Source organism: Pinus tabuliformis, chromosome 2_2, assembly GCF_031772625.1.
Source record: "Pinus tabuliformis cultivar Carrire ecotype Pingquan chromosome 2_2, CPIR1, whole genome shotgun sequence".
NCBI classification, from domain to species: Eukaryota; Viridiplantae; Streptophyta; class Pinopsida; order Pinales; family Pinaceae; genus Pinus; species Pinus tabuliformis.
Genome location: NC_142300.1, coordinates 983,899,540 through 983,924,661, shown reverse-complemented (window position 1 = coordinate 983,924,661; position 25,122 = coordinate 983,899,540). Strand labels below are relative to the sequence as shown.

General features: G+C 35.9%; 1 long non-coding RNA gene and 1 pseudogene across 1 annotated transcript; one reads left to right on the top strand and one right to left on the bottom strand.

Annotated features, from left to right (window-relative positions):
• The window catches only part of LOC149196602 (chromatin remodeling protein EBS pseudogene), an 87,779-nt pseudogene extending 67,329 nt beyond the window's left edge, over positions 1-20,450 (top strand).
• LOC149196603 (uncharacterized) lies at positions 5,327-5,842 on the bottom strand. Its single transcript, XR_016254145.1, has 3 exons — positions 5,817-5,842; positions 5,684-5,728; positions 5,327-5,599 (listed from the first exon to the last, which is right to left on the bottom strand). It is a non-coding gene; the product is annotated as an uncharacterized LOC149196603 (long non-coding RNA).
• Positions 20,451-25,122: the final 4,672 nt, after the last annotated feature.

Genomic DNA, 25,122 nt, shown 5'->3' with positions numbered 1-25,122 from the left:
CAGTTCTCAAAACTTTAATGTGCAGCCCGCTTTGGTTTTCAACAAATGCTTTGAAGTTTTGGAATTTCTCAAAGACTTCACTTTTGTTCTTGAGGAAATATATCCAAGTCTTTCTTGTAAAATCATCAATTAATGTCAAGAAATATAGGCTGCCTGCTAATGATGGAGCTTGCATTGGTCCACACAAATCTGAGTGGATAATCTCTAAGGGTGTCTTTGCCCTTATGCTCTTCCCTGATGGAAAACTTTCTCTGTGTTGTTTTCCCAAAATGCAGCCTTCACATAGGCTGTCCGGTTTCTCTATCAATGGTAATCCTCTTACCATTCCTTTCCTACTCAACAAGTTTAGACCTCCAAAATTGAGATGACCAAATCTCAAGTGCCACAACCAATTTTCATCCTTTGGCACGCTTTGGAAGGCCTCTTCGGTGACTGCTGCCATTTCCCTTTTGTTCTTCATGTCTGCCCTGATCCGGAGAGGGAACATCCTGTTCCTTGTCATCTTCACTTCAGCAATGCATCTTTTGCTGGGTGGTATATCCATGATGGTGCACACATCATTTTTAAAGAAAACATTGTAGCCCTTATGGACAAGCTATCCAATACTCAAGAGATTACATCTCATTCCGGGGACATAGTATACATCTGCTATGGTTTTCCTTTCTCCTTGCTTTGAAAGTATTTTTATTTCTCCTCTTCCCATAACAGACACTTTACTATCAGTTCCTAGTGTGACTTCTGATTTCACATTTTTATCTAGGGCAGAAAAGAAGGCTATGTTTCCGGTCATATGGTTGCTGCAACCTGAGTCTGAAAACCATATGTCCTCACTATGTGTTTCAGCCATGTTACAAGCTAACAGGACATTTTCTTGACTGCTGTTTTCTCTTGTAACTTTTGCATTTTGTCTGTTGTTCATATCATGCTGTTTCTTTCTACAATCACTAGCATAATGTCCATACTTTTTGCAATAATAGCATTGAACATTAGATTTATCATACCTTTGTCCTTGAGCATGATGTTGTCCTCCTTGTTGGCTGCTGCCTTGGCCTTGGTTCTGATTTGGATTGTTGCCTCTTCCTTGTGCATTTGATGAGTTGTTCCTTCCACCTCTATTCTGGCTTCTGCCTCTTCCTCTTTTGTTTCCTCTGCCTCTTCCAAAGGACATCTGGGTCTTGAAGGCTTGCTCAAGAGATGAGTTTTCATTCCTACTCAACCTCTGCTCATGTGTTATCAGTGATGCATGTAGCTCATCAACTGAATAGCTTGAGAGATCCTTTGTCTCTTCAATGGTGGTGACTATGGCATCAAACCTTGAGGGTAAGACCCTCAATATTTTCTCCACAATTCTTCTGTCTTCAATGGTTTCTCCATGAGTTCTCATTTGTGTGATTACACCAATCACATGAGTGAAGAATGAGTCAATGTTATCTGACTCCTTCATGTTCAAGTTCTCAAAATCCTTTCTCAGCAATTGTAGCTTTGCTGTCTTCACTCTCTCCATGCCTTGATAGGCTGTCTTGAGGGTTTGCCATGCTTCATTGGCTGTCTTAGCTGCTGCTAACCTTGGAAACATACTCTGGTCTACTGCTAGATACAACAACACACGGGCTTTTGAATCTTTCTTCCTATTGTTCTTCAGCAAATCCTTCTCTCCTTGAGTTAATGCATTGAACTCAGTTTCATCTGCTGGTTCTTCAAAGCCTTCTTCAACTATTTCCCATAAATCTTGGGAAGCAAGCAGAGCTGTCATAGTTATTGACCAGTAGTCATAGTTCTTCCCATTAAACTGTGGGAGCTGGGTGTTAAACAAACCCATACCAGTGCTTGTGCTGGCCATTCCTTGATTGTGTATTTAAAACACTGACTATCTCTTCAATAACAAACAAGATAGCTATGAAGAATACCTGAATCCTTTGTTGTCTGAGTCTTCTGTCTGCCTGAGAAGTTTTGTTGCAGCAACAACCTTCTCCCTTCAGCTTTTTTTTGTCTCCTTCAAAGAGCCTAAGCCTGCTCTGATACCACTGTTGGATATTTTTAATGGGGAAAATACCAAAAACCAAATAAACAAACACACAGAGACAATGCTCTGTTTCTTTTGCTCCAAGATCTTTTGTGCACACAGAAGACTTAAAAGAAATTTCACTGAGAGACAGAGTATTTCACCACAAAAAAAACTTTCTATTCATTAAAACCTGATACAAAGATTTACCACTGTAAAATCATTTTCATATTCACTGCTGTGAAAAACAACTTACTGCTGTAACAAAAGTTTACATGAGCTTACTGCTGTAAAACAAAATTTACATTCACTGGTGTAAAAACAACTTAGGCTTCACCATTTTCTTTATGCACTGCTTGTGCAAAACCACACATGGTTTTTGCTATTCCAGAAATTACATCACCTGGTTCTATCTTTTTACACACTGCTGTGTGTTTCACCTTTTACTGCGCCATCATCAATCTTTCGTTGCTGTGAACACCTATGTATTTTACCTCCCGTGTGCAATGCATAATAAAAGTCAACACACTCAAAAACATAAAAACTTATTACATATGTTTTCACATTTAATACATGCCGTATATAAGAAATATATATAAAAGACATATATTATACGTGCCCATACCCATAATAAAAAGGCCCACCTAAATCTACGTAGCACCATTAAATTCAATGACTCTCTCAACCATAAACCTTTTACTCCACGCAATGCATTGAATTTAATATTTGCCGTATGCAGGTTTGGAGCAGCTTCGGGCAATCAACGGTTGAAGAAGGTGGAGCACATCCGACGGTGGAGGGCAATATCGGAAGACCAACAAGTGCTGAACTTTATCCTCCGAGAAAATGACGTTGCGTTACGTCAGGGCTGAACCACGTGTCAGCTCCACATTTTCTCGGGCCCTTGTGTACGAAAACCATTCTCTGCAGGTAGGCGGTCCGAGAAATCTTTAAACCGGTTTGTGGTTTTTGCTGGCGGTTTTGGGGAGCGTACGACTGCGTTGAAATTAGATTTCAACACTCAACGCATCTTTGTCAAACATGCAACGACTGTATTAACAGATACAACTGAATCATTTTCAAAAAGATTTCGTAAAGTCAAATCACATTCATAACAAATAATACGATATTCATCTTTTCTTTTTATTACATGTTGAACCAGATGAGTTAATTACTCTTTTTTTTTTAACTATTATCCAGCAGTCCACATCTGGCCCATTCGGTTTTCATTAAAAAAATTTCCTTCCTTCCTGTGGTTGTTGCACATATATAAGTACGATCAAATAAAATATAATGAGCTTGTTATCATTTTTTTGGGGGAATATCTATTGATATTTGATTTTTTTCTTAACCATGAATTGTGGACAAAGGCGTTTTACATGAAATCGAAGAGCAGCATAGCTGATAAAGCCATAAATAGGTAACAAACGAAAATATTAGGATATTATTAAAAATTGAAATAATTTTCTTTTAAATACTTAAAGAATATTATAAATTATTTTATACTAAATAGTTTGTTGTAATTTATTATCTAAAAAAGTTTATTAAATTAAATTATCAATATTTCTATTTAAAAATATTATTATTAGAAAATCTAATAAAATAAATTATTAGTTAATTTATTTATCAAAATTTAAAAAATAAGTGGTTTTGGATAGATGGTGATTGGGTGTTTTGTGAGACTTTTTTTATGTGAAATCATTTTTTCCATTCTCCATATGATGAATATGTAATCCTGCCAAATTTACTTAAAAATAACTAAAATTATAAAACAATTTATTTATTTATTTAATCTAAAATATTAATATATATATATATATAAATAATAAATACATATATACTGATATTATATTTAATATAAGGATAACATTAATATAAAAAATATAATTTTATGTAAATTATAATATATAAGATTATATAATGTTAAAAACATATTATTTTCAAAGTTTTACTAAAAATTATAAAGAAATATATATATATATATATATATGAATAAAGGCTTTTATCCCTAAATACATGCATACTGATATTACATTTAATATAAAAATTATAATTTTATATAAATTTTAATAGATAATATTATATAAACTAGATTTACATTGATTTCAGATTCAATGTATCTAATAAGAATAAGGCAAGCTTTCAGAGTTTTGAGAATTCTGAATAACTAACTAACATTCTGAATAACTACGTTAGTTACTTTTGTGTCGAAAGAATGAAAGGTAAAAAATATAGAATGGAGCGAACAAAGAAAAGAAAAAAACCGACCAGCAAACCTTAATAATAATAAGCCATGCTGGAGCTGTGTTCTGCATTGACATTGACAGCACCATTTAAGCATTATTTTTATATGAAGTCTACAATCAAATTAAGTTGTTATAACAATTATTAGAATTCACCATTAACCATTTCTGCACCTTGAAACTGATATCCCTGACAGAAAAATTGTTAGCCAGCACTGTGACAGAAGCGTTGTGGTATGTACGCAGCTGCCCCGTTGGGTCCAGGTCGCTGGCTCTGTTGTGCCATTCAATTATCGTGAATTCCTTTCCTGCACCTTGAAATGTAATGTATGGCTTTGTTGCAGGAATCAACCCGTACACTCTAATGCCTTTGGTCTTTCCTGTTTGCCTATTTTCCAGTTCCATGTTCACCCTATGGAAACAGTGAAATGTAATGTATGACTTTGTTGCAGGAATCAACCCGTACACTATAATGCCTTTGGTCTTTCCTGTTTGCCTATTTTCCAGTTCCATGTTCACCCTATGGAAACAGTAAATTGCATCTTATTTTAGTGTGAACGGTGAAATTCTGAACACGGTATTTGAATTGCAAATAAACACAAAGTACCTGTAAGAATGGAAAATATCTGGTTCAATGCATATACATATAGATACCACATAACATAACATCGATACATGAAGAAAATTACATAATCATTTCCCAATGAGAAACAATCAAACTGATAGAATAGTTTGCAATTTTTCATCTGAAAAACAACACACCAGATTAAGTCCCCCGGCCAATCGTGACGTCGGCCATGGTGACAGTTCTGATATGGATTCTACATATCTAAACTTGAATACAACCCTGGAGAGTATGAGAGAGGGAAACAACGCTATCAGATAACCACCAAAATATTTAAATAAGCGAACCATAGAAAACAAAATTGCATTTAGTTAATTAACTCGCTGTGGGTCTACGTTTAGATACAAACTGGAGTCGTAATATTATGCGGAACCCCTATAAATTTAAAAAAAAAAGAAAAAAACTAAGAGAAATTAACAAAACAAAACAAAATTACAGTCCTGTGTAAGTTAAACAAAAAAGAAAAGAAAATCCTCAGACCATTGAATGGTTCGCAAGACTACAACCGGTGGGATGCATAGATACCATCTGACAAAACTATATTACTTAAACAAAAACTAAGAAAACGCTGGTGGAAAGTAGCCATGACCATATAACTTAAGATTTCGATCAGACTATTCTGGTGATGGAGCAGAGCAAGAAAAGAACCTGGGAAAATAAGTTATGTGTTAGACAGAAACGAGGACATAGCCCTCAATGTACCCAGAATTTGAGCGTGGTAACCCTTACCTGCAACAAACAAGGGAGATGGGTTAAAATTAATGAACAATGCAATAGAAGGACCAAATTGGGCGTTTAAGAGTTGATGCTTACCTGTTGTTGCAAGAGGGACCGTGGCTCACACCCAAGGAGGGATGACTGTAGTCAACATCATTGCAGTTTGTGAGTTGGTTCACTATGAAGTAAAGAATATAGTAACAATTTCATAATAATTACAAACCCTCACCTTAGCACTTCGCAAGTGGTGGACATTGCTTGGACCATGCAGTCCTGGAGATTGCAGGTGAAATTGAAACAAGTGAAACCCTTGTTGCGAAAGTAAAAACCGTAAGGAACCCATTTCCAGACTTGATTCTTCTCCGGATGAGGGGGTGAGCTTGCAAACCTGGGTACACCTTCAACTGAACTAATGGCCGCACATTTCATGGTGTTAAGAGCCACCTACATTATTAAGAAGGATAGCATGTTAGCCATGTGGATCCTATTCTGTGAAATGAGTTACCAAGCCAACCCTAATGAGTGACATGTGTTAGATTTAGGGTTCTCCAAATGTAAGGCTAGGATCCTCGTATAGTTTTCATTGAAGATTCCTAAGATGAAAACAAAACCCAGCAACTTAGCATATGTTAAAAGGGGACAATTACATATGAAAACGAAACCATGCAATATGCAATAAGACCTGCGTAACAAAACTTTGGATAAAATTTTTGTTTGACGAAATTTTTTTTATATGATACTCCAAAAACTTTGGATAAAGGCCAAACTTCGCTTAAAAGCAAGTTCGACGTCGGCAATAAGACCCCAAAGCTGAATAGCCAATGAAAACCATCGAAAAATATTTAAATGATTTTAAAAATTCACTTTTTTGGATAAAACTTTGGTTAAAGTATTGAATAGCGGTTGATATTTAAAAAGTCAAACGTAGTCAAAGCGATATCGATCGCTATATACCTACTTCGGCAGGTATAATAACTGAAAAATACAGTGATGATATTATACGGTACATGCAAACCAGAAATGAATTTTGTAAATATAAACAGTAAGATGAAGAGTCACAATTGTATAGTGGCAGGAGCACACAAATTAACAAAATAAAAGATTTTCTAAAGGTTTTGAAAAATAAAAGGTTTTCTAAAGGTTTAGTGGGCCAACAACTCCCAGATTTACAGGTTGTTTATCAATACAACACTAACGAAAAGCAGGCTAACTGTTAAAAGTTCCCAGCCAAAGCTTTTTCATGCAAATTTATGTTCCTGCTAATGCATGTCAGTGCCTATACGTTGCACCATCCTCGTAACATGTGCGCATCTTGTGGTGTTGACTTCATGCAGTTGATTCTTCCAATTCTCCAATTCTGAGTAAGAGGCACATGCCCTAATGATGCATCAGCTCAACACTCTGTCAGCGATGAAATTATAAATATTATCCAGGTTCTCTCGGCTAAGCTCACATTTCATAAGATCGACATATTGGTCCCCTTCACATGGATCTAGTGGTGCAATGACTGAAATGTCTCTGCCCTTGAATATGATCTTCCTCCTCTTTAAATTGATAATTACATTATTATCAAAGGCCCTAATGACCCCCAAAATATTCAAATATGGATTGATGTCATCTACAATTTTGATCACCTTGAAATTGCGAGTGCTTGTCACCTCATCAATGTCTACATGCACTCCTCAAAACCATTTGATAGATGATGTTGATTGGCCAATTTAAGAGGGGGACTAGGTACTTCCCTGCTGGTGCAAATTGTGAACACCTATTGCTAGGAGGGCTAGCAAAAGAAAATGCAAAACTTAAATCTCCATTATGTAACAACCACCATATATTGAAAACAAAACAGTTTTAGAAATACAACACAAATAACATCTACTCTTAGCAAACTAGGAATAAGATACATCACATATAACCTACTATAACTTAAACAAAACATAACCACTCCAAATAAAACAAATAACTGCAATAAACACACAATAAGGCACTGTTGAAACTAACCCACATAACATTAGAATTCAAATTCCTTTCATCGACTGGAAAGAAAATTGACATAAGGTACAACCATCCCTACCATGGTGGCAAGGAGGCTACGTTTCCTTCCACCCTCTTCTTCTTCACCTAGACCTTATGCAACCTCTAGAAAAAATAAGACAGACTTGAGATATCTCGAATTCTTCTTACATAATCCCTAACCCTAGAATTGAGAGGGGAATATTTTAATCATTTCCTATAAATATATTCTAACAAACTTTCCCTCCATTCAAATTACATCACTTGTCATTTCAATTTCATCACATTTTACATTTACATTAATTTTCATAATTAATCTTCTAATTAACACCCACGCTCCAACAAACATGGATAATATCTCCTACTTTTGATATTGTCTAGCTAGCTATGTTGAAAAGAGTCAATCCTTTTGTAACTCTATGCATAATAGCTTCAGCTCTATTCATCTTTTTGTTGTGTCAGAAATGCTTATCAAGAGAAACACTTGTAATTTGAAGTAGCTCAATCCATGTTATTGGGCCGGTTTCCCTACTGGGCGGCCCGTAAGATAGAGGTAAACTATATGTAATGTTTTGAATCAGTAATAGTTTGGGCTCCTACCTTAGCCAAATATTCAACAATCCTAAGAAGGATGGACTTGGTAAACCACTGATGCAACAAAGCATTAGGAAACTTGGTTTTAAAGAGACATCGTCTTCTTCTCCACTCATGAATATGATAAAAAAAAGTGGGTGGAGGTGTCCTGATAGAAGTTAATGAGAATGTCGGTTCTAGTTTCATACCTAATAGGAAGTTGATAATGATTAACAAATTATTGATCTAAAGATATGAATTTATCACAAGTGATTCTCTCTACATCAAGGTACCATTTGGAGGGACCACTCATAAGAGTCCTCTAGAAAATATGAAGCATAATGCTATAATCCATGAAAGAGTTGGATGAGCACCATAAGTGGTAAGTGGTGGTATGAGTTCCAAGGTCTTATTTAAGTTTACCATTAAACTTAGGTATACATGCTTGCAATTTAGGTGGGACCTGGCGCCATGGATGATTGTGCTTAATGGGATCATTCATCAACTTTGAAATATCAGGTAGTGCAAGGGTTTCCAAGCAGGGTGAATTGAATGATGCATTGGGGGGGGGGGTATGTTACCCCTATGACCCAGGTGGAGGAGGTGCTCCACCCATAGCATGGTTTCTAGTGGTGGTTTGACTCAAAGAAATGGGTTGACTAGAGGTGTTAAATCTAGCACCCATATAAATATGATGAGGGTTAGTGCCCCTAGGGTGGATGCCCCTAGTAGCAAAATGATTCTTAAAAGATTATTGATCTCCCTTGCCAAAGGGTGTGCCAAAAGTTTGATAAAAAATATTGGTACCCAAAGGATCAAACATGTTGCTAGGGAAAGTGTTCCAAACCCCCTAGACATTCCAAGGATAAGGCATGGTCTCTTAGAATTTAGATTCCCTTAGTGGTTGATTTCCCTAAGGAGGTGTTAATACACTAGAAACAAATGTGTGCCCAGATGACTCCAACCAAATGGAAACCCACCATTGGATATGAACATACTTCCTATTGATATGTCAAAACCAATAGTGGGAACTGAGGACACATATGTGAATGTGGAGTTCAAACCTATGACTTGTGACATAGGTATGATACTCATAATAGAGATAAATCCTCTACCAAATATAAATGGAGGGGCATGGTCGATGATGTGGAGGTACCTGCAGTGGATGTACTAAGTGGAGGGAAAATGATCTCAAAATATTCTACCAGAAGGAGAATATATTCTTAGTGAATGCAGTGTGGATAGGAGTTGTGGTCATAGAGAATAGTGTAGTAATAGTAACAATAGGCGTGGACACACTAGATTCTACCATGGATGTGGTACTAGTCACAATGGACTTTGGTAAGGACTGTGAAAAATCTAAACAAATCTACACCCACACCTAAGGAGATGGCTTATGAGTTATGAGTAATGGGAGGATGAAGATGATGTGGAACACTCTCGTCAATCACCGGGTGAAGGAAAGGTTCAACCCCTTGAGTATCACCCAAATTTACCCTTGACACAGGTGTGCCTATGGTGGTGGAAGGGTTAAGTCTATGTCTATGGTTAAGAAAACTATCCCTGTGAGGAGTAAGGTCTATAAGGCAACAAAAATGACACAAAGTAAAATCTTTCATGGTGGTGAAAGGGGTTATGTACAACTATGTAAAACAAATATCCTAAGGCCACCAGATGTGACTAAACAACAAACACCTATCAAATCTAAGGATCAAGCACACAAACTAATCATCAAAGGGATATTCCTACAACTAAAGCTTAGTTAATCAATGCCCATGTTGATTGTGAAAATATGGTTCAACCACTTGAGTAACACCCAAAGTGATCCATGACACAGGTGTGTTTATGGTGGTGGAAGCATTAACTCTATATCTAGCGGTAAGGGGACCATCTTCATGAGGAGAAAGGCCCTCAATGTGACAAGAATGACACAAAATAAACTCTATCACAACGGTGAAAGGATTTGTGCACAAGTATGTAAAACAAATATCCTAAGGCCATTAGACATGGCTAAACAATGCACACCTATCAAATCTATGGATCAAACACGCAAACCAATCATCAAAGGGATCTTCACACAGCTAGAGCTTGGTTAATCAATACCTAAGTTGATTGTGAATATATGGTTGGAACAATTATGTTGGCCTCCTTCTTAACAACTCTTATTCCCCATACAAGTACGCTTAATTATGTGCAAGAACCCTCTAGGAAAATTGAGTGAGTATTGATCAACGTCTTCCTAAGTAAATCAAGGACATCCCCCCCACTCTCACCAATCTAAGGTCCCTAATATTACGACCACTAAGGTTACCACATACAGTTACTTGACTTTGGGAACAACTATTATTTGAGTCTACGAAAAAAGGCAAGGTATCGAGCCCAAAGCCTCCCTAACAAGACCCCTCCCAAGTATGTGTAGACCAATGTCACCAAGACCTAGTGAAGTAGGGTAGATCCCTCCACTAGCACCAATGTGATGTCGTAATTGACCCTTTTGTTAGAAGGGATTCAAAAGAAATATGCAACTACAAATGGATTTTCCCTCCCTATCTCACAATTCTATGTTTGTTTTAGTGGCCTTGGATAGTTTACCTCATCAACCTATTCCAAGGCTCTAGAACCAAAGAAATTGTGGGTCTGTTACTAGAGAAAAGCAAAATATTGAATTATTTTTACTATGCATTGATTTTAATGGTTGTTGATTAAGTCAGAGATAAATGGTGTGAAACTTTTATGATGTTTGTGACTTGTCTTAAAGGAAAATAATGCATAAAATTCTCATGCAATCTCTTCTTTTCAATGAAACCTACATAAAGGAAGGTAATATCTTTTTTAAATGTAGATATGAATACGATCCTTACACCCTCCCATTGATTACTTAGACATGCAATGTAGATTAGAACCATAGGTGAAAATAAACAACAATAGAAACCAAAGGAAACAAGCAAATCCCTACTCAAAACCAAAACCCTAGGAGTAGATAAGTATGCACTAAAAGGAAATATCCAATGATTTAGACACGCTTACAAGTAATCATAAAAGAAAAGGGTTGTAGGACAATGGTGAGAAAGAGTTATCTATCCTCGAGTGTCGTGTTTTTCAACAAAGCTATGAACTGATCCTCATAAGCATTTTTTTTTATAATCAATGAAGCCTCTATTTTCTTCAATTTCCATTATTTTCCTCATTTTCCTCCTCACTTGCAACCTATGACATTTCACCTTCCTTTTATCCTCTTTTCCATTATTTTTATAAATAGATGCCAATAAATGCCACTCTGCCTTTCCAAAGCCTTTACCATTTCCTCTGCCAATTTCCATAGCCTTTAATTAATCACAAGAGAGCCTTTTCACAATTCTGGGCTGAATCAACAGAAACAGGGTAGGTGATGTGCGTTTCTTTTGGGCTCTATGCATTCTCTTTTGGCGCTATGCGTTTACCTAGCAATGCGCGTTTCCTTAGGGTGTTGTACGTTCCCTTAAGGAGCTACGCATTTTCCTGAGGTGCTGCACACTCTACATTGGCATTGTGCATTTGTCCAAAAAGGCTACAGTCACCTCCTCAACTCCACCAAGGTGCATTCGACCTCCAAACAAGTAAGTAACGACTAAGGATAGTGTGTTTCTTCCTCCTCAAGTCACTCCCTAAGTGTTTGAAAGAGTTAATTGAAGATTTGGTTTAAGTTTATATCTAAACCCTACATCTCCACCCCACCCCCCCCAAAAAAAAACTTCCTTGCACTCTCAATCCCTTTCATACACTCCCCTACACCTTCCTTCCTTTTCTATAAATCATTTTATCTCAGATACCCTCTAACCCTTTGTCCCAAAACCCTATGTCCTAGGTGATACAACCACCTAGGCTCCCAAACACCCTATATTGCAAACAATTTCCCCCCATCCCCAAGCTATCATACTACTACCATATATCCCTCTCCAATACATATATCCCTTTACCCATCATCTTCATATTTTCCCTTCTCCATACACCATATTTCCTGAAAACTGCATTCCCACTACCTTACACCTCCCTAGGGTTTGATACTAAACACCATGGCAGATGAGGAATAAAAACCACACAATGAGGAAGAGGAAACTATTAGAGAAGAAACAGAGATAAAAAAAGCTCACAAAGGAGGCCGAATACACATATTTGAGCCCACAGATGTTAGGGAACTCTTAACATCCCCTCTGACTGTGACCTGCTTCAAATGGCTAGGTTGTTATGATTTTTGTGAGGAAGTTCAAGCAATCCAACACCATCCAACTTTGACTAGGCTCTTCATACCTAAACTCCAAGACAAGCAAGTCACTCTAGCAAGTATCACTTTTACTTTATCTACTGGCATTACATTAGCTTCCACTGGAATCCCAAATGTTGGGGAGAAATGGTTTAAACAAGGTGATTTGGAAAGGAATTATTATGAGCCTTACATGAAAACAAGATAACGAAATGAAAGAAGGGGTTATTTTCCTTTTTCACACCTCCTTGACAGATATGCCCCAATGATGAAGATTATTATGAAATATTTTTCATGTGAAGTTAGCTTTTCTAGGCTCTATTCTTATCACATCCGGCTTTTAACGCATTTCACTAGGGTAAAAATGCTCAATATACCCTACTATATTTTTCAGAGTGTTGATAAGATGGCCCACATTGCCCAAAAGAGGGAGTATAAAGATCAAATGAAGAGTCTCTTTCATCATTTCCTCATTAAAATTATAGTCCTTTATCATCTCAAGGAACTCAACATTGCTTGGAGTACCTTCATAACTAATCCCATATTCACTCATTGATATACTTAGAATGTTCAAGGAATCCCTTCATCTTGTCATCCTTCCACCTCCATTCCTCCATCTCAGCCCATAGATCATTCATCCTCATCTGATAATTCAGCCTCACCATCATCTCCATCATCACCATTCCATGAGCATATTCATTCACCTAACAGAGATGAAATCGGAGAGCAAGAGCATATTGAACAAGGTGAGGTCATCAAGCCTAAAGGGGCTAATTTGGGAACTTTGACACATACTTATCAGAGGGGGCATAGGCAAGTGTTTGTCCCATAGATTGTGGGAGGGGCCTTGCCTTCTTCATCAGCAAAGCAGGTACATAAGGGCAAGGAAAAGATGATAGAGACAAAGATTCAGTAGCAGTAGGAGGACCTCCATGAGACAGAGTAGGATTTTCACTTAGTTGACCTAAGTGAGCATGATGACAGTGAAAACACAAGCATTGTCATCAAAGAAAAGGATGCACTCATAGGGGAACTCCAGGTCAACTTGTAAATGGAAAAATACATCATTTCATACTATGAGTAGGAAACAAGCAGTTTGAGACCAAACATGAGCTCATGGAGATTTAGCTCATCAAGGAAAAGAGGGAGGCTGAAAAAGCTAAGGCTTTACTGATGAAGCATATGGAGAATATAGTGATCAACTAGAGGAACAGGTACCAGGAAGAATGCCAAGGACTAGAGGCCTGAAAAGAGCATTGGAGCTAGAAAAACAGAGAGAGGCTGAACTAGCTAATGAGCTCACCCTAAGTGAACAATTTTCCAAAATGGTCAAAGAGAACTGGGAGCATTGGTTTGAAAGGGTGAACAACCATATTTTAAACCTCCTAGACAAGGCCAAAAGGGACAATAACATTCAGAGAAAGACGACAAAGTATTATTTCCGAAGAAGCCAAATAGCAAGGGCAAAGCTCAAGGCTGCCAATGTAAGAATTGAAGCCTTAATTCAACAAGGAGAGAAGAAGAAGCTTGATATACTTGCAGAGGTTTGACTCCATGCCTAGAAACATCAAGCATCAGCTTCCTTCCTAATTCTAAAGACTTTTGGCTCATTTTTTGTAACTCTGTCTTTCCTATCTTTTTTCAGGCAATTTCATTTCAGCAGTTTGGTTAAACGCACAATGTCGTAGGCACTACGCACTTTTTTGAGGCATTTTTTGGAGGAATGGAAACCACCAATGGGTTCAGAGTGACCAAGACATCCATGAAAATCATGTTTCCAGCCCTGGAAAGCAAAATTGGAAGGTGAAAAAGGTAAAAAAACCACCCAAAAATCATGTTTCTGCCTCTTCTCTAGACCAGGCACTGTGCGTTTGAGTAGTCTTGGTAAAATGGAATTTTGAGGGGGAAAATCAAGCACATTTTGAAAAACAAGGGAATTTTTGGAAACTAGACAGGATAAGCTTTCCAATGTGTTATCCTGGGCTAAATTTGGACATCATGAAGGCACGTAAAAGTCAACTTGAAGATGGTGTTATGTGTTGGACAGTTAGCCGAGTTTTTCACTGTTTCTCTCCAAAATTGGTTTCTACCTATGGGAAATCATTGTTTTACTAATGTTATTGATGTGGTTTATGTCATTATTATGTTTTTACTATTACCTAGGGTAAATAAATTAGGTAAATGACCTCCATGGCTTGTAATGAATTAGTTTTCTTAAGTTAGGGATGAGTCACGTTGACCACCCTACAATCTAGTTATCAGTTCAGTTTTTGTTTTAATCGCTCCTCCTCTCATGGATTCGACCCCTGAGGCTAGGATGAGTTGGTTTGAGGCCTATATCATGTAATGTTTCAGTCTTTCTATGGGTTGGACTCTATTGGATGTTGTATTAGTGTTTCAAACCTTGGCATGAAATATATTGGATGAGTTACAGCTATTTTAGTGGGATTCCTGTGGCATGGTACTTTGATATTGTTTCCTCTTTAGTTACATATGTGTGAATGTTTTGCACCTTTCATGATCCATTTCACTTTAAATATGTTTGATTTTCAAGATGTGATAAGTAAAATTCCTCTTTTATGCTCTCTTTTGGGAAAATCATCCCAATTTGTTTTATTTCTTTAGTTTAAAAAGACTTCATGATTTTCATGCTCTTTTTAGTACCTCACCTGTCTAAACCATTTCATCACTATACTACAACGTATTAAAGTAACTTGCCTACCTTGCCCCATCAGATGTCTGCAATTAATCAAATCAAACAACCCTCCGCACTTTATATCTAGCCTAGAACCCTAATCTATCCAACCTCTTGGTTGTGATCCTTTGGAGAAAGCCCTCTCCGGCCTGGTACAAGCAACAAATTGAAAAGTGAAACACATGAATAATTAGACAATTTTAAAATTCAAACTTGCTACAAAAAACAATAGTAATTCCACATCATTTACAACAAAAATTTAATTTTTTGTAAGTTCATTTAATAATGAAAAAATTAAAAACATTTTTACCCCTTTAATATATGTAAATATATATGAATCATACATTAAATTTAAATAGCAATTTTATTTACAATTATAAAAATAACTAAATATTTTTCAATTAATTAAAATTAAATTGATTTATTTATATTTTAAAATTAAATTTGTTTTTTACAAAAACACCACTATAATAAATTTAAAAAATGTTATATTTACAATAATAATTTAATAAAATTATAAATTTATTTTAATTATAAACTATATATAAAGTTTATCTATATGTAAAATAAAAAAGACATTCCATTCTTTTGCTATTCCATACGATTACAATGTAAACTCCGGAAACAAATAATAATATACTTAATCATAAAATTGCCAACCAAGAAAACGCAGAATAAATACGAGAAATCATTTTAATTTTGTTTTAATAATTGAAAAATACAGTGATGATATTACACGATACATGTAGACCAGACATGAATTTTGTTTAAAGGTAAATATAAGCAGTGCAATGGCAGGAGCCTACAAATATAGATTCAGTGCAATGGCAGTAGCCTACAAATATAGATTCAGTGCAATGGAAGGAGCGCACAAAACCGGCGGGCTGCTAAAGCACTCGCCCGACAGGTTTTGAAAAATAAAAGATCATCAGTTTACAACGTTCAGATTTCACAGCAGACTTCTCCATGCAAGTTTTTGCTCCTCCCAATAATTGTGCTTCTCCGATGTGGGTACTTTAGCAATTGGCAGCAACAGCAAATCCAGATCCAAATTGATCTCCTCAGGCAGGTGCAGTAGGAACTGTAACAATTCTTCAAAAGGCAAATTCAACAAATCATCTTCAAAGTGCTTCAGCAGTGCCAAGCCCACTCTGAAAAGAGTCTTTTGCAGGCCCTCAGAGAACAATGCATCCCAGATCCTAAGAGTGAAGGGAAAAGGCAAATATGCAGAAAACAGAGTCATAAACCATCCGCTGGCATACATGTAAGGTGTGATCATCTGCTCCTCAAAATGCCGACCCAGTTCAGGCAGCTGCTCATTCACCAGCATTGCAAACTCATTCAGGTAATCCTGTAGCAAAGGCAAACCTTCCCAATACAAACCCAGGATTGGCATATTCACAGTTCCTTTGAGCAGTGCCACCATAACCCAAAATGCTTCTTCCTCCTTCATGTGAAGCAGAATGATGGCAGCTATGAAATTCATCCCCTGTGTATACCCCACATCTGTGTCATACACAGCATAGGCCTTCAACAGATTATGCAGAGATCTCTGTCCAGGCCCTTCTATTGTTTGAAATAATTCTTGTGATGGCAAAGTGCGATGTATGTCTTTCATAATGAGATTCTCCAATGAATCAGATATTTCCGTGGATAAGAGAAGTTGATAAATTCCAGGGTTGGCTGACAGAAGTTCCTGGCCACCTGAAATGAGTTGCCAAACTTTACCTCTAGACTCACCTGTATAAGTATCTGTGATAACCTTCCTTTTTAACCTTCTCTTTAGCGAAAGCATAGCCATGTCCATGGATTCAATAGAGAACCTCACAGCTTATTAAATCAAGCAGCGAACCCACAAAACTAATAAGCAATTTCAGCGACAATTTACATTATGTCGAAGAATATATAATACTATCTGGTCTAAAAATAGTTTTTTAAAGCATAATCTCATAGAGTTAACGCAACTCTAGATACAATGCCCAATGTGGTGGTGAATGGTTTAAAAATAGCTGAAAATACAAAATCTAGAACTTACCCTATGTTGTCTGAAAGTGACACTCTCACTCACTTCTGCTGGCCTTCCAATGCGGTGGCTTAAGCCTATGCGGTCTGAAAGTGACACTGCATAATAGAGTAATATTTTCTTTTTGGGTTTACATCAAAATTTGCATTGCTTATTTAAAATCAAATTATATTATTAAAAAATTTAAAATTTCTTAAGTTTAAGATGGAAGTACTATAATTAATATGATTGATGAAAATATCACTCTTAATTTTAAGACCTAAGTTCTATAATGTTAATTATAGAGTAATGCACAAATTAACTATCCGTTATAACATGTAAATCATGTAAATTTGTTTTAATAAATTTTAATATTTAAAAATTAAACTAACATTTTAATACAAACATATATGTATATTATATTTAAAATATATATATATATATATATATATATATATATATATATATATATATAATATTTTAAAACTTAATTTTTTTTTGCATTTTATAAGATATTTTAGTATTTTGAAATATTTTAGATATGCATTTCTATAATTCTTTAGAATCATATTGTCGTTTTTCAAAATTTTGATTTCACTGAAAATATTATAAAAGGGAAACATTAACATGTACTTAATGATGACTCACCCCAAAAGCTGAGGTGGATGCCTTTGTGGCAGCTGGCCCACGTGATCCCTTCCCACGCTCATATGCACTTGGGGTTTTTGGTGAGGTTTTAATGGATCACTAACTCCGCCACCTTCTCGAGGTTGTCTTGGTCTTTGTATTATGGTTCTATGGCACGGGTTTTGGCTATAGCTTAGGTTATTGTTGCTGCCGGTTTCGCTCTACTCCTCTGTGCCCTTACCTGGTTCCTTCCACTCGATGGTAATGACTCTCTGTCTCCCACTGTTTATTGGTTCCGGTCTCGGCTCTGGTTCTATGTTACTGGGTAATGTTAAGATGTTGTACCGATGAGTTTTGTGGTTGCTTCTTGCATGGTTTCACGAAACAATGTTGTCCTGGGTATGCGGTGATTTCTCTATAGTTTTAATCGGTTTGCTACACTTCTAGTTTGTTTCTATTGCGTTTGAATGAAACTACGGTGCACATTCTTATCAGGTCCTCAGCCCGACTTCCCTAGCGACCGTTTGGCTCCAGCACAAGGTAACCTCTCTGTTCCGATTTCAGGTTCCCTCTTTGCTTTTCTTCTGCTAACAATTCTGCTCCTTGTGAGCAGCTGGGGTTTCATGGCTCTGTGGCCGTGGCTCGAATGTTGTTGGTCTTGGGTTCGGCTATGGAACCAACTCTCCACTTCAAGTAACCTTCAGGGTACTCATCTTTACCCTTCTCTCAGTTTATTCTCCATATAACTGATTATGTTGCCTCTCTAATCGTTGTTTCTTGACTATGCAAGTGATTCGCTCCTCTGTGGTGGTGGCGAGGGTTTGGTCCTCGATGGTTTCTGTTCCTTCACTCTTTCGTTCTTGTCTCCACTTGAACCGGGTAGGGTCCTTCCTGTTTATCTTATACAGTTCATGTAGGTTGGTTTTTATAGAGATGAAGTCTCGTTTTTTTGTTGGTCCTCAATTCTGTCTGTCTGTCGAAAATTCTGGGTCGTTAGTTGGTCGTTGGTGTCTGTGGCTCTGCTAAGATTTTGGTTGAGAACTTGAACGCGATTTTGTGCAGTTCGGCTCTGGTTGTTGAGCGTGGTCTCGTCTCTGTTTGTTTAGTTGGTCTTGGGTCACAAAAACCCTTCTTGGTCTGCAATGAAATATCTGAGGACTTTTTGGCAATTATATATTTTTTGGAAGGCACTATGCCTTATGCTTTAAACATGAATGAATTCGCTTGCAGTGTTGAGTTGCTTGATGTGATGCACAGTCTCGTTAACAGTCCCTCAATCATGTAATTAATTTCATACACAGTACCAGTGATTCATAATAACAATTGTTGGATACCTGAAATGCTTCTCTTTACTGTTTTAAAATATTTTTTTTCAGATTTTACATTCTCTCGTGTCTATTCTCCTTTTTGGCAGCAACCCTTGGTTCATCTTTTGATTGTGTATTTAAGCTGCTAGTAGCCTCATTCAATTGAAGAACTACTTGCAGTTACATTCCTTTTTGTTGTTATTCAAGTATTAATCTATTTAAGACTATTCCCTAATCTATTTACTTTCAAAAATAAAAATTAACGACATTAGCTGTGACAACGTTCTTGAAAAGAAATATCAATAAAAGTAAATTTTAAAAGAATTCTTAAAACAACATGTCCAGTTGTCGCCTAATTGGATGCTCCTACATCACTTAATAATAAAAAATAATATTTATATCAAGTGCAAAAGTACTATTCTACCCAGATTGAAAAAAATAAATATTTTATTAATAAATAACTTTAATTTAGGTATTTATTTTATGTGATTGCCATAGATAAATTATGGAATATTAAAAACTAAATACAAATGATATGCATTATGGAATTAAAATGAGAAATTAATAATTACAAAAAAATTGGTGTGTTAAACTATTGCTTATTGTTTTTTGTTAGACATGGACAATATTATTTTATAGGAATAATGGATAACTAAAAAAATGCAACTTTCAAAACATGGTTATATCTCAATATTGTTTTGTATAGTTAGTTATTGGACATGCATAACATTTAGTCATAAAGATGTAAATTTTAGAAGTCATTTTCAAAATATTGTTGTATTATGTGGTCGCGAAGTTTATAACTTTTAATTAGACATTTTGTAAAAATATTAATTAATTATAGAAATAGCAAATGAAACACATTTAAACTTTAAAATCTTAAGTTTAATTTTCCATGATTATCAACTTTTGAACTATAAATTATAAGAAAATTTATTCTTTGAACTATAAATTAAAAGAAAATTAGAATAAATGATATTAACTAATCAAAATGAAAATTAGAATAAATGATATTAACTAATCAAATTGAAGGTTTTTTGGTATTACAGGCCCCAAAAATCGATCAGTTGGCGGAGGAAGTTCTATGGTGCCAAGGATCTCTTCCTCTCTAACCATTTTGATGTGTAGAATGCTGACACAATTGAGGGAAAAGTATTGTTCACAGCTTCAAGAACTACACCAAGCTCGAGAGTGTTGGTGTCGATGATTACTTCTATAAATTTTAGTGAAAATCTACTACCGGTGGGTTCACCTTAGACAAAGTGGCAATGTACTATAAATGTGAGATTCCCTACAATCTTGATAGCCTAATGGCGGAGTGAAAAGGATGCAAAGATTGTTGGGAGTTAAGGAATGACCATAGCACCATTCAAGGCGAGGCCAGACCACACCAAAGAGATAAGTAACTATATTTTTTTGGTTAAAAGAGTAGTTAATTTTTGTGATACTATTTGAAAAGAGTAAGTTGTTTGGTACTTTTGTTAATCTCTTTGGAAATCATGCAAAGTTCGTGCGTATTAAAATATTGCATGCATGTATGTGTATATCTTGCTAAGTTCCTAAAATTTTTTGCTTAGTTTATGTACAATAAAAAGATATGTTAGGGATGTTGTTTTTTAAAGAAAACAAACGTAAAACCGATTCACAAAAATATTAAAGAAATCATGATATTGTTCTTGAAAATAATTTATCTAAACTTTTCTTATGAAAAGAGAAACAAAATAAGTTATTTCATTAAAAAAACATTTCCAAGAAATAATGAGAGAAAATTAGATTTAATTTCCTTGGAGATATTAGCATGATTCCTATAGACACTTAAAGAAATATGTGCACAATAATAATATCCATTACATTTAAATTTTTAAAGTGAATTTCTATGCTAATTCATGAAAAGGAAATATTAATTGCATGCATCATTGTATTATATTTCAAAGTGAAATGCCTTGCATACATTATCGTATTAGACTCTTGGATCAGAGAAAAGATTGTGCATGCATTATTGTATTAAATTCTTGGAAAAGAAGAATGTGTGATTATGCACGAAAGAATGGTGATATGCATTAGGCCTTTGAAAAAACATTATTTAGTGAATGCACAAAGAACACCAATGTGTTATAAATATATGTATTTTCATGTAGAGAAAATATTGGTTGTGTGTTAGAATTCTTGAAATTGAAACTTGTGTTTAATGTCTATTATGTTTAAACTCTCCTTTTGAGAACATAGACGTGTATTTGCATGCATAAAAAACAATAGTTACTGAATCATATTTCTTGAAAAGAAATATGTTATTTCCTTGCATAAAAAATAGAAATATTGTGTTTGATCTCGTAAAAGGAAATATGATATTTGCATCCATGAAAAGTACACTTAGGATGTAGGATCCTTGAGAAGAAATATGTATAGAAATGAAATAATTATTGTGTTAGATCCTTTAAGGAGAAACATGGATTTGTGTACAGAAAAAGAATAATTATTATGTTAGACCTTGGAAAAAAAAACAAGTTATTGCATGTAATAAATGCATTAGCTTTCCTTTGGAAAATGCATATATCCGCAAACAAGAAATAATAACTAAGACATTAGTTTTCTTTTAAGAACAGAGCACATAATTGCAAGTACAATAGACATTGTAAATAGCTCTAACTTGGAAAAGATGCTTTTTGAAAAAGGGACATGCATTTTCATTCACAATAATGGTGTCTATTATGGTAGTTTTCCCTTAGAGGGGGCATGCATTTGCATGTATAATAATAATAATAATAATATATTTCATTGAGAAAGATTACTCAGTTACATGCACAAAGAAAAAGTTGAGGGGTCAACTTTCTTTGAATAAGTTTTATCTAATTAAATGCACAGAAATCAAAGCGACAATGTTAGCATCCTTTAAATGAAAATGGATAGTTACAACATTTTCCTTTCGAAAATAAAATGTGCTTCTGTGAGAAGGATCATAGTAATGTGGTATTTATTTTGACATGCTTTGATAATTATTTTCTTATAATTAATGCATGAGCAGTGTTGTTAGAAGAAGCATGTTGTGATATTATATTTACATTTCATGTATGCACATGAGCAAATGTTAAAGAATCATTATTTAATATTGATTATTGGTTGATTAATACTTTATGTAATGATGATATCTATTATCAGTTGGATTGAACCTCAGGCTGAAGTAAGGCAATGCCAGGGTAACCACAAACAACGCTTAGCCATGTAGCTAGCCCTACTAGGCCAAGAGAGGGCTCTCTCTGTAAGGATCTCAGCCAAATTGACTGGATCTAGAAATTGATATTAGGCTAGGTATAGTAGCACAAGGTTTGGTTTGATTTGATTTTGAAGGGTTTTGATGGATTAGGAAGAGCCAAACAGTTAGGGCAAGGAAATAAGGTCAAAACTATAGGGTGTTTGATAGGGCAAGGTAGGCACAATGATCAAAACCTTAGGGTTTGATGGATGAGGTGAAAAGAAAGGTGAGGAGCTAGGAATAGCATGTAAACCTCATGGATTCTTCCTAAACTGAAGAAAACACGGACTGTGAAATGTCTACCCAAAACAGATCATAAAAGTTATGGATTATGCCTTTTAGACTTGTATACATTCACATAAAGAGTATGAAATGATGAAATGGAGTAAACAATACATTTGAACACATGAAAGCATAAGAAAAATTGAACTTAGCATCATGCCACATGGATCCCAAAGAAATAGCTACAATTTTTCATTAATCTCCTGTTGTAACTAGTACAAAATGGTGTATGCTCAAAACCTAAGCATCCAATTGAGTCCAACCCTTTACAATTAGAAAGAAGAAGAAGATATATAAATTGATTCAACCTCCTCCCATCCTCAAGGGTCGAATCCCTAAGATGAGGAACTAATCCATCAAAAACTGAACAAGAAACTGGAATCTAGGCAACCTAACAACTTGCCTCTAAAAGGGAGGAAACTGATTCATTTGTCCTCAAGATAACTTTTAATCTAATGAATCTACCTTCTAGTAACTATTATCCATCCTATTTACATGCCTAGTTACCATTTACATTAGTAAAAACATCATCCATGAGAGAAAACTCAAAATTATAGTCATGGCATAGTGAAGTGAAAATTCAGGATAAAATTGCCCTATGCACAGCACCCAAGCTCTATGTGCAGTGCTTTTTGAAGGACCATTTTGGAGGCCTTCCCATGCCCAAATTGAGCTCATGATAGCTCATTAGAAATCATATCCTATATACTTTCCAAATCTTCCTTTAGTTTCCCATTTGGAGTTGATTTGACCCCTCAAAAACGGATTCTCCCAAGACTACTTATGTGGCTCAAAAAGAAGGCAGAAAGGTCATTTTTTGGGTGTTTTTTGACCTTTTGGTTGACCAATTATGCTCTAAAAACTTAGTAAATGCACAAGGTGCATGTACTCATCATTGTGAATCCAAAAATGCTGACCATTTCCTATTTAGATGCCCCTAGGAAAAGCGCAACGCCAATGGCACTGCGCATAGAGCCAATCTTCCTCAGTCAAAAATTGCAAAATTCTTCAAGAAGGCAAAAATTCTCAAAACCTACTCAAAATTTGTGGAGAAAACCACCATCAAGTGTCTAGGTTAGCCAAGGAAGCTTCAGCAAGAAACCTAAGCCTATCACCCTCCTTTTTGCCTTTGAATTCTTGTTTTAGCCTTGTCTTCATTTACTTGACTCTTATGTTACAAACATTGTTCTGGGTCCTGTAATGGCGAGCCATATGCCTCATGATTTGATTGTCCCTGTTGACCCTTTGTAGCAGCTTATCCAAACGCAAATTGACCCTGTTAAGCCATGTTTCTCTGTCCTCCTCAATGTCCTTTTCAAGCCTTTTTTTTGTAGTCAAGGTGGCTGGGGTTTCTTCCTCCTTCATTTCTGATTTTCCTTTGTCACCTTGCTTCTTTTCTTTGAGAAGTTCTAGCTCCATGAGGACTTGTTTGTCACTTAGCTGCTTGTTCTATTGCTCAAGGTATGAAATGAGATATTTAGCTCTCACCAAGTTGTACATCAGTGCTTGGATCTGTGCATCTTTTTCCCTTATGGTTATATTTTCATTTGTTGTCTCATCTTGAGCCTCCAAGTCGACTACCTCAATGCCATGATGAATGTGTGGTTGTTCTAATCCATCATGTTCCAACAAATCAAATTCCATTTCCTCGTCATTATTGAGGCTTTCCTCCAACGTCTTTTCTTTCCCTTTATGCACTTTTTGCACCTGTTGTACCCATTGTGTTGAAGAAGGCAAATCCCCTTCCACAGTTTGTGGAGAAATCATTTGCCTATGAGCTGAAGAAGAAGGCAAGGCCCCTTCCACATCAAGTGGAGTAAACACTTGCCTATCCACTGCAAACAACTTTCTAGCCCCTCTCTGATATGTTTTATAGGTTTTTGGCTTCTCAACAACCTTGGTCTCTTCAGCCTTCTCATTTTTCTTTACTTTGGCACTACTAGAAGGCCTTTCTGCTTCTTAGGGCACCGGTGGAGGAATCTGAGGACCATTGAAGATGTCATTGGCAATAAATGTATCCCAGGAGATGTTAAGGAGGTTGAGATTATGTAGCACAATCATCTTAATCAAGGAATAGTGATAGATACTACTCATCTGCTGGGGGTATGGCTTTTCTATACAATGTAGGTCATCTTCTCAATGTTCCTGAATAAGAAATATGGGATGTTCAACATTTTCACTCTTGTGAAGTGCATAAGAAGCCTAATATGATAGGTGTACAATCTAGAAAATTTTCCCTCACATGTAAAATACTTCATAATGATCCTCATCATAGGGGCATACTTGTCTTCAAGGAACCTAAAAGGAAAGATCGTCTTCTTTTCATTCCTGTAACTGGATTTAATGTATGGCTCATAGTAGTGCTCATCCAAGTCTTGTGTTTTATGCCATTTTTCCCCCACATTTGGAATCCTTGTAGCATCGCAATGATGGAGGATGAAACTGTAAATGTCACCCCGGAAATGGTTATCTTGTTATCATGGAGATTGGCTACAAAAATCCTGGTCAGATCAGGATGATGTTGAACTCTTTCTACCTGCTCATAA